This window comes from Cebus imitator, unplaced genomic scaffold (assembly GCF_001604975.1).
Source record: "Cebus imitator isolate Cc_AM_T3 unplaced genomic scaffold, Cebus_imitator-1.0 Scaffold423, whole genome shotgun sequence".
NCBI lineage: Eukaryota > Metazoa > Chordata > Mammalia > Primates > Cebidae > Cebus > Cebus imitator.
This window is the reverse complement of record NW_016107738.1, coordinates 1,185,119-1,203,209: the sequence shown is the minus strand read 5'-3', so window position 1 is coordinate 1,203,209 and position 18,091 is coordinate 1,185,119.

Genomic DNA, 18,091 nt, shown 5'->3' with positions numbered 1-18,091 from the left:
TTTTTGTATTTTTAGTAGAGACAGGGTTTCACCATGTTGTTCAGGCTGGTCTCGAGCTCCTGACCACGTGATCCACCCACCTTGCCCTCCCAGAGTGCTGGGATTATAGGTGTAAGCCACCACACCAGGCCCAAAATAACTCTTTATGTCTTGGGAGCAGGGTGGGGGGAATTTCTTCCAAAATAGATGGAGGAGTGGAAGTTAAGGAAGTGAAAAAAAGGGTGGCGATATTTCATATGTGCTGGGTTTTCTCTCTTTTTCTGACCCCAATTTCCTTGGAAGGCACAAAATGTTTCTTTGAAAAGAGATTGAAGCTGTATTTTCCGGTTACAGAAGTGGCTTCGTCAGTCACTCAGTCTCCTCCTAGAAATCTACCTGTCCTACTCTGACTCCTCCTTCTCCTGCCAATCAATTTCCCTCTCCCACTCTGATCTTTTTGTCCTCCTTCCTCAAACCTAGTTATGCATTAGTTCCCACCCAGATCCCATACTCTGGCACATCACTTACTTAGCTACCTATTTTTGAATGTGATTCTATGGAAACTTTTACAATCGGTTACCTTTTGGATTCCTAGTTTGCCCAAAGGCAGCCAGTAAACAGATTCTTTTAAGGTAAGGATTAATAGAATGTAAGAGAATGTTTTTAAGCCCTTAAACCGCTGTTTCAATCTCTTAAAAGCTGAGTATCAAAGATTGTGTAGACAACCTACAGTATTACACTTCAAGTTAGTAACAACCAAATACTGTTTTTTTTCATTCTGTTGTCCTTTGGTTAAAAATTACAATTTTTGAAAGTAGATTTTTATAATAATCATTAAGATGTTTAGAAACCAAGTTCTTCAGGATAAAGAAGTGTATATTATTTTGGAAAAGTTCTGTTTCCAGAGATGTTTCTAAATTGAGGACAGGACACAAAAATATTTTCAAATAACAATTTCTAAGCATTATAATTTTTTAACTTTTCATTTTGTACATTTAGAAATCATTTGTTCTGTATTAAAGAGTCAATAGTAGTCTCTGCTATTTCTGTTTTTGTTTTTTTTTTTTTGAATTATTAGTATGTGGTAAATAAAACTCAAAGCACTATTTCTCTTTTTCCCTTGGCTTAAAAATTTGGGTTTAGGTGAAATGGGCACTGCTGTGCTGACCCTGGGCTTTTTAAAGCTCTGTTGTAAAAGCTATAAATGGTTTCTTAACATGCCCCTCACATCTCAAATATCTTTGTCCAGAAGGACTACAGAATAACAAAATGTGCATCTGAGGCTGTGACACACACTGTGAAAATAGAGGAGAGGGAGATTCACTTCTTTATTAGGATGGCTTAAGTAACAGAGAGGGAGAGGCAAAGGGGTGAATGACCTTATTTATGCTTGGCCTTCTACAAAAGAACTGGGGTGCTTCTTTTTCTGATCCCCTGCAAGGATTCAGTTGCATAAGCTGGTGAATGAAAAATGCAAAGCATTTTTAAAAAAAGGATTCTGTTCTTGAATGTATTATTTGTCTTAGTTCTTACTTCAGATGACTCCTTGCTTATGAGTATTTCCTTTACATACTGTAAAGGAAAAAAAAAGATAACTTCCCTCTCATGAGAGATTATTAAAGGGCAAAGGTAAGGAGAAAAGTGGAAACCAGGAAAGGATGAGGAACAAATGGATAGAGTAAAGCAATTTGCGTAATGTATTCACCCTGAAAAATGTTTTGCCTCAGGTCCCACTGAGATCAGATTCTAGTCTGTGTATAGAAAAGATGCATAAAATAACTTGTCTGAACACTTCCTTATGACTGAATTCCAGGTCTTTTCTGTCTGGTTTCGATTCTGCTTGTAAAATACAAAGGTATTCTTTATTGAAATCCTGCTTCAGTGTATCCCAGTGGTTTAGTGGGCTGCAAGGGAGAATGCCAAAGACTGTAGCTTTAAAAATGTATCTTAGTATACAAGACCCTTGACACATGTCTTGATCCTACAGACTCTATTAATGAGAATCTTGGCAAAACTGATTAGGGTTACTTGTGTAAGTTCTGGGGCTATAACCCTGAGCTCATGTGGAGCTAAAGACTTTTAATCCCTAGTTTCCAAATATACCCTTTAGCATCAACAGCTGCAATACAAACAAATCAGCAACTGTATTATGTCGTATAACCAAGAAAAAATAAGTCTCAGTAAAATATGATTCTGTAGATTGTTGCTTATTTATAGCTTTGACATCTTCCTCTCCCCCAGATCCTGACTGTGGTTAGATAAGGCCAATCCAGTTAGTGCCTAATGGTTTATTTATTCTGAATTTTAATGAAAACATGAAAGGATATGTTGAGAGTTATAAAGACAGTAACATGAGAAGTATACGTTTTGTTAGGCATACATATGTCTATACACAAATTGTAACCTGCACGAGAAGAGTTATCAGGGTATATTGTTTATTGTTGAATCCTTAATTCTCAGCACAGTATTTGACACAGGGTCACAATAAATGTTTGTTAAATAAATGAATGAAAAAGTGAAGTCTGATAATTTCTGTGAGTCCTAATAATGACTTTAATTTACTACCACTAAGAGAATATTTTTGAGTTTATTCCATTTGAATCTCCCTCCCCTCTCCTTCCCTTCCCTCTTTCCCTTACCCCTCTTCCCTTCCCTTTCCTTCTCTCCTTCCCCTCCCCTCCCCTCCTCTTCCCTTCTTTTCCTTCTTCAATTCTCCCTCCTTTTCTCTCTTCAAATGACCTCCTTTCTTTCTTATAATTTCACTTTATTCTGTTCATTCCAGGGACTCACTTCTACATTTCTCATGCCACCTGTTCTGGATTGTCAGTTTCTTGTTGTAGAACCCTAAAAAGAATCACAGAACTTTTATAGTGTTTGCTTAGTATTTGCTCACAGTATAGTAATGAATCTCTGTCACTGCATATTTGGGGAGGGTCTGCTTTCTTCAAAATGCTGGTGCCCTACTTAATTCATTTACTCTTCTTTTGTCTTTATTGTGCAGTTTTTTAAAATAGCTTCTTCGGTAGCACCATTAACAATCTTCATACCTGAAGTGGTAGTTCATATAGATTAATTACACTTTAATTGTTATGCATGTAATATCATTTAGGTTATACAGCTATTTATTGGGCACTTACTGTATGTTGAGGACTTTTGAAATTACAGTGAATAATGAATTAGGATCCCTGGTCTCACATACCAATTTTAGAAGCCAGAAAATATGTGAAAGATGAATTTTTAAAAGTTCAAATTATTGGAGCAAACAATAAACCATCAATTTTTCTTGTTCAGAGATTCCAAGATTCTTTCATATTTGAAAGGACATTTTGTATCATCTATTATTCAACTGCCTTCAAGAAGAGTTGAGAAGACAAAGATGTTTTAGTGGAGGAAATATAGTATAAGAAATAGGTAAATTGTTTTGATTTCTCCAACTTTGACAAAGACTTTTTTTTGAATGAATTATTTTATACTTAGTGTATATATTTTTTCCATTTTTAAATTAAAATTTCTGAATTATGGCTTCGAAATTACTTTCTGTTGCTGCCATTCTGATGTTTCTGGATCCCATGACTTCCTTTGGTGGTGTTGTTTGCATCTCTGAAGAAAAAAACTTCTTCAGTAGCTGCTTAAGAAGGGATATTTGAGAAATAAGTTTTTATGCTTCTTTGCATGTCTGGAAATTTCTTTCGCCCTCAATTTGGTTAATAGTTTTGTTCAGTATAGCATTCTGTATTAAAAATGTATCTCCCTCAGAATATTGAAGACATTGATTCCTTATAGATTCCAGCATTGCTGTTGAAACATGTCATTCTGTTTCCTATGCCTTATATGTGACATATACATGCAGTCACGTGTTGCCTTCTGAGAAATTAATCGTTAGATGATTTTGTCATGTGTGAACATCATAGGGTGTACATAGTACACAAGCCTACTACACATGTAGGCAATATGGTATAGCCTAGTGCTCCTAGACTACAAACCTATAAAGCATGTTACTATACTGAATATCGTAAGCAATTGGAAGACAATGGTAAGTATCTGTACATTTAAACATAGGAAAGGTATATAAACATATGGTATAAAAGATAAAAAGTGGTACCTCTGTATAGGACACTTATGAATGGTGCTTGTAGGATTAGAAGTTTCTCTGGGTGAGTCCGTGGGTGGTGAATGAAGATGAAGGCCCAGGACATTACTGTACACTACTGTGGAATTTATAAACACTGTACATTTATGCTATACTAAATTTGTAGAAAAAATTTATTTCTTCAACAATAAATTAACCTTAGCTTACTATAACATTTTTACCTTAGAAAGTTTTAAAATATTAAAAAAAAACCTTTTTGACTGTTTTGTAATAACAATTTAAAACACATTGTTTAGGTATATAGAAATATTGTGCAGCTATACAAAAATATTTTCTTTCTTTATATCCTTATTCATAAGCTTTTTCCATTTTAACATTATTTATTTAGTGTTTTTTTAAAAAACTTTCTTTTTTGTAAAAATTAAAACAAAAATAATACAAACACACACATTAGACTTGGCATTCTGATAAGGTTTGGCTGTGTCCCCACACAAATCTCATCTTGAATTGTAGCTCCCATAATCCCCAGGTGTCATGGAAGGACTCTGTGGGAGGTAATTGAACCCCAGAGGTGGGTTTTCCCCATATTGTTCTTGTGATAGTGAATAAGTCTCATGAGATCTGATGGCTTTATAAAGGGCAGTTCCCTTGCACATGCTCTCTTGCCTGCTGCCATGTAAGATGTGCCTTTGGTCCTCCTTCACCTTCTGCCATGATTGTGAGGCCTCCCCAGCCATGTGGAACTGTGAGTCCATTAAACCCCTTTTTCTTCATAAATTACCAAGTCTCAGGTATTTCTTCGTAGCGGTATGAAAATGGACTAATACACATACGCCGGAGCAGAATAATCACCATCAATGTCTTCCACCTCCACATCTTGTCCTGCTGGAAGGTCTGTCTTCAGGGACAATAACATGCATGGAGCCATCATCTCTTCTATGATATGTATATCTATATTTCTCTTTCTTGATACTTTTATAATCTTTCCATCAGTGTTCTGAATTTCACAGTGATGAGTCTTGGGGTGTATTTGTATGGCTTTTTCCTAACATTGAGCACTTAGTTGCCTTTTTAATCTGAGATCTGTCCTTCAATTTCTTACAGATTAGGAAATTGAGAGTAAGGCAATTAAATAACTCGCCAGATTGCACAGCTAAGGGACAGAGCCAAGACTGTTTGACTTCCAAATTCTGTGCGTAGTGCATAAAGTTTAGCATAGCACTTCTGCTTGTCCCTAATTAAAGTGCCCAGGCGGATACAGACAAAAGTGACTCAAGTTACAGGCTGAAGCCACCCAGTGCCTCTAAAGTGTTTTCTTTGCTTTCACGTTTTCTGCAAAATAGGTTTCGCAGACCTTAGTATTCTTATTTTTCTCAACTTTCAGCCTTTCTTAAAGCTTCCTCTTCCCTTTATAGCCTATCAACGACTCAGCTCACACACATCAGGGTCCCACATGCTTGAGATGTGCCTATCTAACCGATAGTATTCTCACTCAGCATGGATATTAGCACATCTACAGTTGCAGTGACTCTCATTTCCTGCACATGGGTTATAATATCTATACATATGTGAGAAGGGGGAGTTTACCAGAAAATAATACTAGATTTTTTAGTCTGTAGCATGTGATTGCACAGCTTGTTCATAGGCAAGAACTTGTTAGCCATCTAAATTCATTTAGTTTTATTAGTTGTTATCTTAAATTAAAAAGTTAGGGATAACTACATTTTGATACTCCCTAAGCCACTTCTGATGGAATAAGCCCAGTACTCATCTGAAAATGACACTTGTCTAATAACCGCTTATAAAACAAAACAGGGGATTAAAACTATAAGCTTTCATTTTAATGTTCAAGTACATAAAAGGAACCAAAATAATAATGCAGATATCCTTTGTTATACAGAGCTACTTGTGTAGAATTTTGGAGATTATAGAATTAAAAGGCCGAGGAAAGGCCTTGATATCCAATGAGGCAAATGAAAAATAAAAGTAGGATGGATTTCCATTTTACTCTGTTTTCAGACTTAATTTAAATACTTACTTTTCCCATGATATTCTAAGAATATTATATATTTAAAGAAATAAATGCTTAGACCATCCTTTGATGTTGGTGAATCTGCTTCTATGGCAGTTGCTGTGATTGGCTGTTCTGTTAACAAAACTTTGCTTTCTTTCTTCACATCCCTGGTTCAAGCTGACCCGTCTATGCTTTCCTTTTTCTCAAATCCTATTCATCTTTTTTTCGTGGATACCTCAAATGTCCCTCTCACTTTGAATCCTTTGATAATAACCTTAGTTTAGAAGTTTTTCTTTTTAACTCATGGAGTTTTTGTCTATAGATTTGGCTTATTTAACTATTGTTTACAAGTCAGTAGTGCTAAATATGGTTTTTATAGATTTATGTCTTTCATTTCCTATCATGGGGTAAGTACCTTGGTTACCTGTCATTGGCAGTGCCTTGCTTATGCACAGTTACATATCTGTAGAATAACAGATTCACATTTTGTAGCCATGATTCATTTGAAGAGATCATAGCACTGAGAACTTGGGTTAAACAGCATAACATCATGGTTAAAAGTCCAGGGTCTGGACCCCACATTGTCAGGTCTGAATCTTGGTTTTACTACTTACCAGTTATGTGATGCTAGACAAGTTACTTAGCTTTGTTGCTTAGTTTTCTTGTAATGACAATTACCTGATAGGATTGGCAGGAAGATTGAATTAATTAATAGTTTTAGGGTATTTGAAAGAGTATCTGCTATATAAATATGGTAGACACATATGTTATATGTTTTTTTAGATAAAGGTCTATAAAAGAGATAACTGTCATCATTTACTTACTTAAAATACTGTGGACCTATAAAGTAGGTTAAATCAAATGGTTTTACTTTGAAAACAAACATGAACATGCTAAAATCCATTCTTTCATCTTCTGCAACTGTAAATTCACAAATTCTGAAAGTATCTGAAGGTTTGCACCACACCTACTCTGGCATTCTTGGCTGTGAAGAGTTGATGATGGCCACTGCAGACCATATTCACACTCCTGTGCAGGATAGGAGATTCTTTAGTAGTAACTTTTCCAAAGGTAGCTGAATTCTCCAACTGGGTAGTTTGAATGCAATGAAATTCCCTGTGGGAGAATAAGAGGATAAATGACTCACCCCAAGCTCATAGGTAGTCAAGATATATTCGTTTTAGAGCAACAAGTTTAACATTTTAATGCAGTAGATTTTAGTGTTTTCATATAGACATTTCAGTGGGGCAATTGGAGTGATATAAAGTCTATCAAAATAAAATTTCCATTTTGATACACATAACAAACCTCAATCCACTATTTCTGACCCCTAAGAATATAACCCTTTTAAGGTATGCTCTTTCAGACATCCTCTGAAATTGAGACAGATGCTTAATTTTCTTCACACAAGCCATACTCTTTCAGAAGATTACTCGTATTACAGGATAAAAATCTTCTAAAAGTTGAAACTGGTACTTAATATGTGTAGCACATTTTTGAAAACCTGAGATTTAAAGAGTGCTAGAAATATTTGACTGGTATCACTTTAAAAAATTAGTAACAATATGAAAACACAGTTCCTTCTAATCAATTATTTAAAAGCAAACTTTCTTATGCTATGTCAAGAATTCTATTGCTATTGTTTTAGAAAACATTGCATATAAGAAATAAGAAACTCCATTCTAAAAATGTTGTTACACTGCCCATTTAAAAGCTTGGTAAGTATAGGTTTTAAAATGTAAGTAAGCATTGTGAAAAGAGTTTATGCTGAGTAACCAAACTTAATGTAATGATCTGTAGTAACTGACTGTGATAACCAGACTATTACTCAATAGATAATTTTTGTTTTAAAAAACATACATAGCTGAGAACTTTAGTCTTTCAGTTATTTGGCAAGAAAATTGGATGTTTATATTTTATTTGGAACAATTTTCACTCTGCTTCCCACCAAATGTCACCAGAAACTATGAGGGTCAAATATAAGTTTTTTATTTATAGATGAATGTTGAAGAACAAATGGACAAATGGTGCCTTAATTGTTTGTTCCAAATCACTGCAACTGCATGCCAGGGAAGTGCTCCAGTCCCACAGTTATATTTTGTCATCTCCCTCCTGCTACCCCACTCCCACCTATCTGGGATGTTCTTCCCCTAAATACCAACGTAGTTGTTTCCTTCTCTCCTTTAGGCCTTTACTAAACGTCATCTTTTCAGTGAGGCTTCCTCACTATCCTTTCTAAAACTGCACCTGTTCCTTTCACCTCACATTCTTTCCCTCCTTTTCTCCAGTACTTGTCACTCTTAAACTTGTTTACATGGGTCTTCCTCCCCTTCAAACCGTAAGCTCCTTAAGGACAGAAGCTTTGAAGATCTAGTTTACGGCCATATCTATAGGGCCCAGAAGAGTGTCTGGCACATAGTAGGCATTTAATAAATATTCAGTGAATGAGAAAATGAGTCCAAACACTTTTGTATATGACTTTGTACTTATGAGTATGTCTGATATTCTGGAAATAAATGCATTTCACAAAAATAATGAAGCCACCATTTAAATAACAGATATATAGAACAAATCATTATTTTTGCAACTTTCTGTGCATTTCAAAGGCTATGCTGTTCTGGTTTTTTCCTTCTTTAGACTTTTCTTTCTTTCTTTTTTTTTTTTTTTTTAAACATAGCCATTATTTTCAGAAACAGCTTTGTTGGACTCTGCCTAATTTTTGTTCAGGGCTCTATTGTACAGGAATCTGTCTTTGAGGATGCTGACCTTCTTTGCCGTCATTGTCTTGCTTATTATTTTATACTGTGCTCTTCCTTTGGGACTCAGTCTCTCGAAAGATTTTCATATATAGATAAAATTGGATTTGTTTAATGACTTTTAATAAGGTGCTGTAATTTAAAATTTAACAAAATCCATGTGTGAAAGTGGTGCTGTTCCTTTGTGTAGTTAGGTCCACTGAGTGATTGTAGTGAAAGACACTACTGTGTTGGCACAAATTTCTGTTAGGTACTCAGTTCTGCTGCATGAAACAGAAAATCCAAATAATAGTGGCTTAAACAAGATAGGGACTTATTTTTCTTATATAATGAAAACCTGGTTGCTGGTATTAGCTTGGTGGCTGAGGGTGTCAGGACTGTGATTTCGGCAATTCTTTCAGCTCTTTTCTTAAGATCTAAAGAAGGAAAATGGAGGGAAAAAAAGGACAAAAATGACTGTCAGCTGAGTCAAATTCCCTTTCTCTGAAGCTTCTCCAAACACCCTAACTTTCACTTCCAAGCGTTGGCCTGCTCCATATCCCAGGGCCACCCCTATCTGCAAGGGAGTTTTTTTTTTTTTTCCTTTGAAGCCAACAAAATTGGAATTCCATTAGTGAAGAAGGGGAGAATAGATATAGAGGAGGTGACCAGTGGTCTCTGACAGAGTAAAACATACCTAAAAGGTAAATAAAAATTTTATCTGCCTTTTTTAGAAATGAAATTGACTAGGCCACATCACCTGGAGGTAGTGTTTGGAAAATTATCTACAGAAAATTATGTTTCAAGTTTTTAGAAAGCGTGGATATAAAATATTCCTTATAATATTGTGCAAATGTAGAGTAAAGCAAAGAAGATAGCTTAAGTTCTACACTAAAGAACAATTTGTATGACATCCATTTGGTTCTGTCTGTTGAAAGACATTGCCCAGAAATAGTTCTAACTGTAAGATTTAAATCATAATTCACAGTAATTCTAGATAGGTCAGTGTGGATCATATAGACTATAAAATATGGTCGTGTGTAATAATTATTTAGAAATATAATTATTTAAGCTTTGTTATTTAATATTTACAAATAGTATTTGGAAAGGTAGATTCTGTAATAATTAGAACAATTATATTTCGTAAACATTAACAGTTTAGAATATTTGTAGCTCATCTGTTTGATAACTAAAACAGATAAAAATATCTGAAATAATGAGTTTACATTCCTTAAGTTGTTATTGATTCATTTATAATTACTTAATGCAGAGTAATTTAAAATTTTTTTCTATCTCAGAATTTAATTCTTTAATTTAAGATTGTAGTAGCTCAGGAAATTGGTTGGGAAGTCATTGGCAGGGATGAATTATTTTTTAGGAAAAACTTTAAGGTATTTAATTTAAGTTTCTTTTATTCTTGTAACAACTTAGGAAATGACTTTAGGGGGCTTATCATAATGCATAAAAATAGTAAATGGAATGAAAGAAATCAAGTCCCTAAAGAAGCAACACACTTCAGTTTTTAAAATATTGTCTATAATTATGCAACAATGTGTTTTAATCCTAGGGGAAAAGTATTTTGGATCTTATTCTTCCTTAATTTTAAATGAATGGGAACCTTACTGAGTTTAAATTAACATTGCACATTGAATTGCAGTTGTCTTCATTTTTCTATTTTTCTTTATTTTAAATTATGGATAAAGAGAGCTGTCTTATTTTCTATAATCTTGTGGTTTAGAAAATGAATTGTAGGTATAATGATATTTTAGATTAAGTAAGGCTCAGGGGACATAAGTGTGACTCACACATCGTATTTGTGTTCAAGAAGCATCTAGTCTGATAGGAGAAACATGTCTGAGACATTTACTTCCTTTGTAGCTAAGGGCGTCTTCGTCCTTTCTGGACAAAGAGAGCTCCTTTCTGTAGAGCTACAGAATATCATAAACTGGGTAGCTTGTAAACCACAAACATTTATTTCTCACAGTTCTGGAGCCTGAGAAGTCCAAGATCAAGGTGCTGGTAGATTCTATGTCTAGTGAGGGCTCACTTCTTAGTTCATAGGCTGCTGTAATCTTGCCATGTCCTTGCATGGCAGAAGCAGCAAGGGAGTTCTCTGCGGTCTCTTTTATAAGGACATTGATCCCATTTATGAGGCTCAGAGACCTAACCACATCCCAAAGGCCCCAACTCCTAAAGCCATCACTTTGGAGGTTAAGATTTTAACGTAAACATTTTAGGAGGACACAAACATTCAGACCATAGGGTTTATGCTAGAGGCATGAACAAAGAGCTGTGGGGGTCAAGAGGAGGGCAGATGGTGCCATGGAGATTGAGGGAAGAAGAGGACATTTGACCTGGATCTTGAAGATATTTTACCAGATGAAAGATTAAGGGATAGACATTCAGGGAGGGAACAAGTAATACTGAGGGAGAGTTCCCTGAATAGACTCTCAGTGGGGAGGGACAGTTAAAGGTGGTGCTTGAAAATAAGTTGAGGCTAACTGTGAAGGGCCTTCTATGTCTTGCTAAGGATTTTGGATCTTACTTATAGGCAGTGAAGGACTTACAGAGTTTTTAGGCAGCACAGTGATAGGAATAAATTCTGTTTTCATGGATATAACCGTAATGACAAGATGGTGGACTGGGGCAGATATGATTGTTGATAAGGAGACCACCAGGAGGCTTTTGTAGCAGCCCAGGTGTGATGATTGGAGCATGAACAGAAGAAATAGTCATAAGGACATAATTGAGAAGGTGGTTTTGGGAAATATTTCTCTTAGAACTAGGCATCTGCTTGTGGAACTTTGTGTTTTTGGGTGCAGGGCTCATGAGTACTTAGAGTTGAGTATAACCCTGACGTTTCTAGCTTGGAAAATGATATAGCTATTATCTAATGAGTTTAAGAATTTAGAAAGAAATGCAGTTATTTTGAAGCAAGATAATAAGTCCAATTTATAACATTATTTTTTAGAAGTATCTGTATAGGAGACAGTTGGAGATATGAATCTGGAAATAAGAGTTGATAGAGAGAGAGAGATTCTGGAATTATTGTCACAAAGGTAATTGTTAAAGCTCTGGGAGGAAAGTGTCTTATCTCAATTTTGCACATAAAGTGGGACTGAGAGAGGTTAGAGACTTGTTTAAGGTCACTGGAGATAATAAGGTAAAAAGTCAACATCTAATCCAGGTCCTCTGATACCCTGGCCAGTTATTTAATTTTTTTGACCCTCAGTTTCTTTATATGTAAAATGAGGATAATGATATTTCCTCATAATACTTATAATTAAATAATATAATATGTATATGTAGTACCATGCAGTGACACAGGGTCACAATCAGTCATTAAAAGAGTGTTAATTTCCCTCCCCCTTTCCTTGTTTTGTTTACAAATGCTGTTGTGTGTTTTGACAAAGTGTCTCCTTGACCAAACTTTAGGCAGGCTTTTCTGAACCATGTTTCAACTAGGGTTCAGTCTTCCAGCCTGCTAAGTCTGGTCTTAGCAAGAGTCCTGTTAAGGCAGTTTACGGAGTATATCTCCACTCTTGGTATCTGATCACTCCTGATATCTGATCACATTCCTCAACTGCCACCCTTGATATCTGATCATCCTGAACTAACTTCAGCAGAAATTGTGTTAAGATGGTTTAGCAAGAATTCCCCTACACTTGATGCCTCTTCTTAGTAATTTTCTACCCATTGACACCCCTCACTTCCTAATCCTCAGCTATAAATTCCCAACTACTTTGACTGTGTTTGGAATTGAGCATAATTTCTCTCTTTTATTGTAATAGTCTTGACACCTATTGCAATCGTCTTGAATAAAGTCTTCTTTACCATTACAACAAGTGTTAGAATAATTGTTTAACAGGACCTGAATATGACTGTACCTATTAATATTCCAAGAGGTTCAGTAATTAGACAGCTTTCTATATGTCTAGCATGACACCCTTACTACCCAGGGCTCAGAGTTCAAACATGGGTCAAAACCAGAAAGCACCAAGTGGGCATAGATTGAAGCTGAGAGACAATAGATATGATTGTGTGAGCAGTCAAGGTTGAAGGTATGAGTCATCAGAAAATAGGGAAAGCTGAATGATCAAGCCAGAGCTGTAGTTGCAAGACAGCCTGGCAACTGGGGAAATAGCCAAGATCATGGGAAATAAGAATAGGAGAAGCAGGTGTTAAAGTGATCTGACTAATTCCACAGGATGAGAATTTTTTCTTTCCCAGGAATGCTTTTATAAAGTTAAATGCTTTTTGGCTCCATGTGAAGCCTTTTTGGCTACCATGAAATCCTATACACATACTTTACAGGGTATAGAGCCTGGCTATGTTGTTCCATAAGCATATTTTCAACTCAGTGCAATAAAGACCATTGTCCTAGATGGCCTGCTGGGGAAATGGATTATGTAATTATGAAAAGCTGAGATTTGATCCAAGATAGCCGAATAGAAACAGCTCTGGAGTGCAGTTCCCAGCAAGAACAATGCAGAGGGTGAGTGCCCACTGCATTTCCAAAGAAATTTTCACTGCCCACAGACCAGGAGATTCCTGGGCTGGAAAAGTGCCATGAGTGTTCAGCATGGCAGTTTCAGCCTGTGCCGGGTTGATGCACAGAAACTCACAGAAATCTGGGTGGCCATTTCAACTGGTGCCTGGAATGCCAGGGAGACAGAGCTGCTCATTCAACTGAAAGGGAGGGGCAGAGACAGGGAGCCAGGTGATCTGGCTTGGCGGATACGACCCCCACAAAACAAGCAATCTGAAACACCCTGGATTGAGAGTTTTGCAGCAGAGCAGCTGGACCCAGGACAGTCCAGCTCAGTGGGGGGAGGGGTGACCACCACTACTGAGGCAGTTCACACAGCAGTTGGCAGAGCCTGCGGCAGCTCAGCAACACCTCTGCTGGCAGGCTGTGACTACACTACTCCATGTGGGGCAGTTCATCTATGAAAAAAGCCAGCAACATGGCAGGAACTTACAAATAAAGCCAACTTTCTTAGGACAGAGCACCTGGGAAAAGAGGCAGTTATGAGTTCTGCTGCAGCAGACCTAAATGTACTTGCCCAGCATCTCTGCACAGAAAACGGAACTCCCAGCACAGCACTTGAGCTCCTATAAGGGACAGACTGTTTCCTCAAGGGGCTCCCAACCCCTATAGATCCAAAGAGACATTTAATAAAGGAAAACTCAGGCTGACATCTGGCAGGGACCCTTCTGGGATGAAGATAACAGAAGAAGAAACCGGCAGCAACCCTTAATGTTCTGCAGCCCCTGCAGGTGATCCCCAGGCGAGCAGGGTCTGGAGTAGACCTCCAGCAGTCCTACAGCAGAGGGGCCTGAATGTTAGAAGGAAAACTAAGAAATAGAAATAAATAACTTCATCAGCAACAAAAAGGATGTCCACTCAGAGACTCCATTCGAAAGTCACCAACTACAAAGACCACAGGTAGATAAAGCCACTAAGATGGGAAGAAACCAGTGCAAAAAGGATGAAAACTCCAAAAACCAGAAAGCCTCTCTTCCTCCAAAGGATCACAACTCCTTACCAGCTAGTGATTAAAGAGGGATGGAGAATGAATCTGATGAATTGACAGAAATAGGCTTCAGAAGATGGGTAATAACAAACTTCCCAGAGCTAAAAGAACATGTGCTAACCCAATGCAAAGAAACTAAGCACCTAGAAAAAATATTAGATGAGCTTCTAACTAGAATAAACAGCTTAGAGAAGAATATAAATGACTTGATGGAGTGGAAAAACACAGCATGAGAACTTCCCGAAGCATACACAAGTTTCAATAGCCAAATTGACCAAGCAGAAGAAAGGATATCAGGGATTGAAGATCAAGTCAATGAAGCAAAAGGGGATGGCAAGAATAGAGATAAAATTATGTGGTCAGTTTTAGAGTAGGTGCAATGTGGTGCTGAGAAGAATGTATATTCTGGGAATTTGGGGTGGAGAGTTCTGTAAATGTCTATTAAGTTTGCTTGGTCCAGATCTGGGTTCAAGTACTAGATATCCTTGTTAATTTTCTGTCTTGTTGATCTGTCTAATATTGACAGTGGAGTGGGGAAGGCAAGGGGAAAAGGGGAAGGCAAGAATAGAGAGAAAAGAGTGAAAAGAAATGAACAAAGCCTCCAAGAAATATTATGAGAAAAGACCTAATCTAAGTTTGATAGGTGTACCTGAATGTGACAGAGAGAATGAATCCAAGCTGGAAAATACTCTTCAGGATATTATCCAGGAAAACTTCCCCAACCTAGCAAGGCAGGCCACCATCCAAGTCCAGGAAATACAGAGAACACCACAAAGATATTCCTCAGGAGGAGCAACACCAAGGCACATAATCGTCAGATTCACCAGGGTTGAAATTAAGGAAAAATTGCTAAGGGCAGCCAGAGAGAAAGGCCCGGTTACCCACAAAGAGAAGCCCAATAGAGGCACAGTGGATCTCTCAGAAGAAATCCTACAAGCCAGAAGAGAGTAGGGTCCAATATTCAACATCCTTAAAGAAAATAATTTTCAACCAAGAATTTTATATCCAGCCAAACTAAGCTTCATAAGCAAAGGAGAAAGAAAATCCTTTATAGGCAAGCAAATGCTGAGAGATTTTGTCACCACCAGGCCTGCCTTATTAGAGCTCCTGAAAGAAGCACGAAACAAGGCAAGGAAGAACCAGTACCAGCCACTCCAAAAATGTACCAAATGGTAAAGACCATCGACACAATGAAAAAAAAAATGCATCAACTAACGGGTCAAACATCCAGCTAGCATCAAAATGGCAGGAGAAAATTCACACACAATAATATTAACCTTCAATGTAAATGGACTAAATGCTCCAATCAAAAGACACAGACTGACAAATTGGATAAAAAGTCAAGACCCACAAGTGTGCTGTACTCTGGAAACCCATCTCACATGCAAGGACACATATAGGCTCAAAATAAAGGGATGGAGAAGATTTATCAAGCAAATGGAGAGCAAAAACAAGCAGGAGTTGCAATCCTAGTCTCTGATAAAATGGATTTTAAACCAACAAAGATCAAAAGACACAAAGAAGGGCATTACATAATGGTAAAAGGATCAATGCATCAAGAAGAGCTAATGATCCTAAATATATATGCACCCAATACAGGACCACCCAGGTACATAAAGCAAGTTCTTAACGACCTACAAAGAGACTTAGACTCCCACACAATAATAGTGGGAGACTTTAACACTCCACTGTCAATATTAGACAGATCAACGAGACAGAAAAATAACAAGGATATCTAGGACTTGAACCCAGACCTGGACCAAGCAAACCTAATAGACGTTTACAGAACTCTCCACCCCAAATCCCCAGAATATACATTCTTCTCAGCACTGCATTGCACCTACTCTAAAACTGACCACATAATTGGAAGTAAATCACTCCTCAGCAAATGCAAAACAATGGAAATTATAACAAACAGTCTCTCAGACCACAGGGCAATGAAATTAAAACTCAGAATTAAGAAACTAACTCAGAACCGCACAACTTCATGGAAACTGAACAACTGGCTCCTGAATATCAACTGGATAAACAATGAAGTGAAGACAGAAATAAAGATGTTCTTTGAAACCAGTGAGAATGAAGATACAATGTACCAGAATCTCTGGGACACATTTAAAGCAGTGTCTAGAGGAAAATTTATAGCAATAAATGCCCACATGAGAAGCAAGGAAAGATCTAAAATCGATGTCGTATCATCAAAATTGAAAAAGCTAGAGGAGCAAGATAAAAAAAACTCAAAAGCTAGCAGAAGACAAGAAATAACGAAGATCAGAGCAGAACTGAAGGAGACAGAGACACAAAAAACCCTTCAAAAAATCAATAAATCCAGGAGTTGGTTTTTTGAAAAGATCAACAAAATAGACAGACTGCTAGCAAGATTAATAAAAAAGAAAAAGGAGAAGAAACAAATAGATGCAATAAAAAACGATAAAGGGGATATCACCACTCATTCCACAGAAATACAACTACAGTCAGAGATTACTACAAACAACTCTATTCACATAAACCCACAAACCTGGAAGAAATGGATAAATTCTGGACATTTGCACCCTCCCAAGCCTAAACTGGGAAGAAGTTGAAACCTTGAATAGACCAATAACAAGGGCTGAAGTTGAGGCAGCAATTAATAACCTACCATCCAAAGAAAGTCAGGGTCCAAATGGGTTCACAGCCAAAATCTGTCAGACATGCAAAGGGGAGCTTGTACCATTCCTTCTGGAACTATTCCAAACAATCCAAAAAGAGGGAATCCTTCCCAAATCATTTTATGAGACCAAAATTATCCTGATACCAAAACCTGGCAAAGACTCAACAAAAAAAGAAAACTTCAGGCCAATCTCCATGGTGGACATAGATGCAAAAATCTTCAATAAAATGCTGGCAAACTGATTGCAACAGCACATCAAAAAGCTTATCCATCATGATCAAGTAGGCTTCATTTCAGGGATGCAAGGCTGGTTCAATATATGCAAGTCTATAAACATAATACAGCACATAAACAGAACCAAAGACCAAAACCACATGATTATCTCAATAGATCCAGAGAAGGCCTTCGACAAAATTCAACAGCCATTTATGCTAAAAACTTTCAATAAACTAGGTATTGAAGGAACAGAATATCTCAAAACAATAAAAGCTATTTACAGCAAACCTACAGCCAATATCATACTGAATGGGCAAAAACTTGAAGCATTCCCTTTGAAATCCAGCACTAGACAAGGATGCCCTCTGTCACCACTCCTATTCAATATAGTATTAGAAGTTCTAGCCATAGCTATTAGGTAAGAAAAAAAAATAAAGCATATTCAATTAGGAAAAGAGGAAGTCAAATTATCTATATTAGTAGACGACATGATTGTATATTTAGAAGACCCTATCATCTCAACCCAAAATCTCCTTAAACTGATAAGCAACTTCAGCAAAGTCCCAGGATAAAAAATCAATGTGCAGAAATCACAGGCATCTCTATACACCAATGACAGACTAACAGAGAGCCAAATCATGAGTGATCTCATATTCACAATTGCTACAAAGAGAATAAAATCCTAGGAATACAACTAACAAAGTGTGTAAAGGACCTCTTCAAGGAGAACTACAAACCACTGCTCAAGGAAATAAGAGAGGACACAAAGAGATGGGGAAACATTCCATGCTCATGGTTAGGAAGAATCAGTAGCGTGAAAATGGCCATACTGCCCAAAGTAATTTATAGATTCAATGCTATCCCCATCAAGCT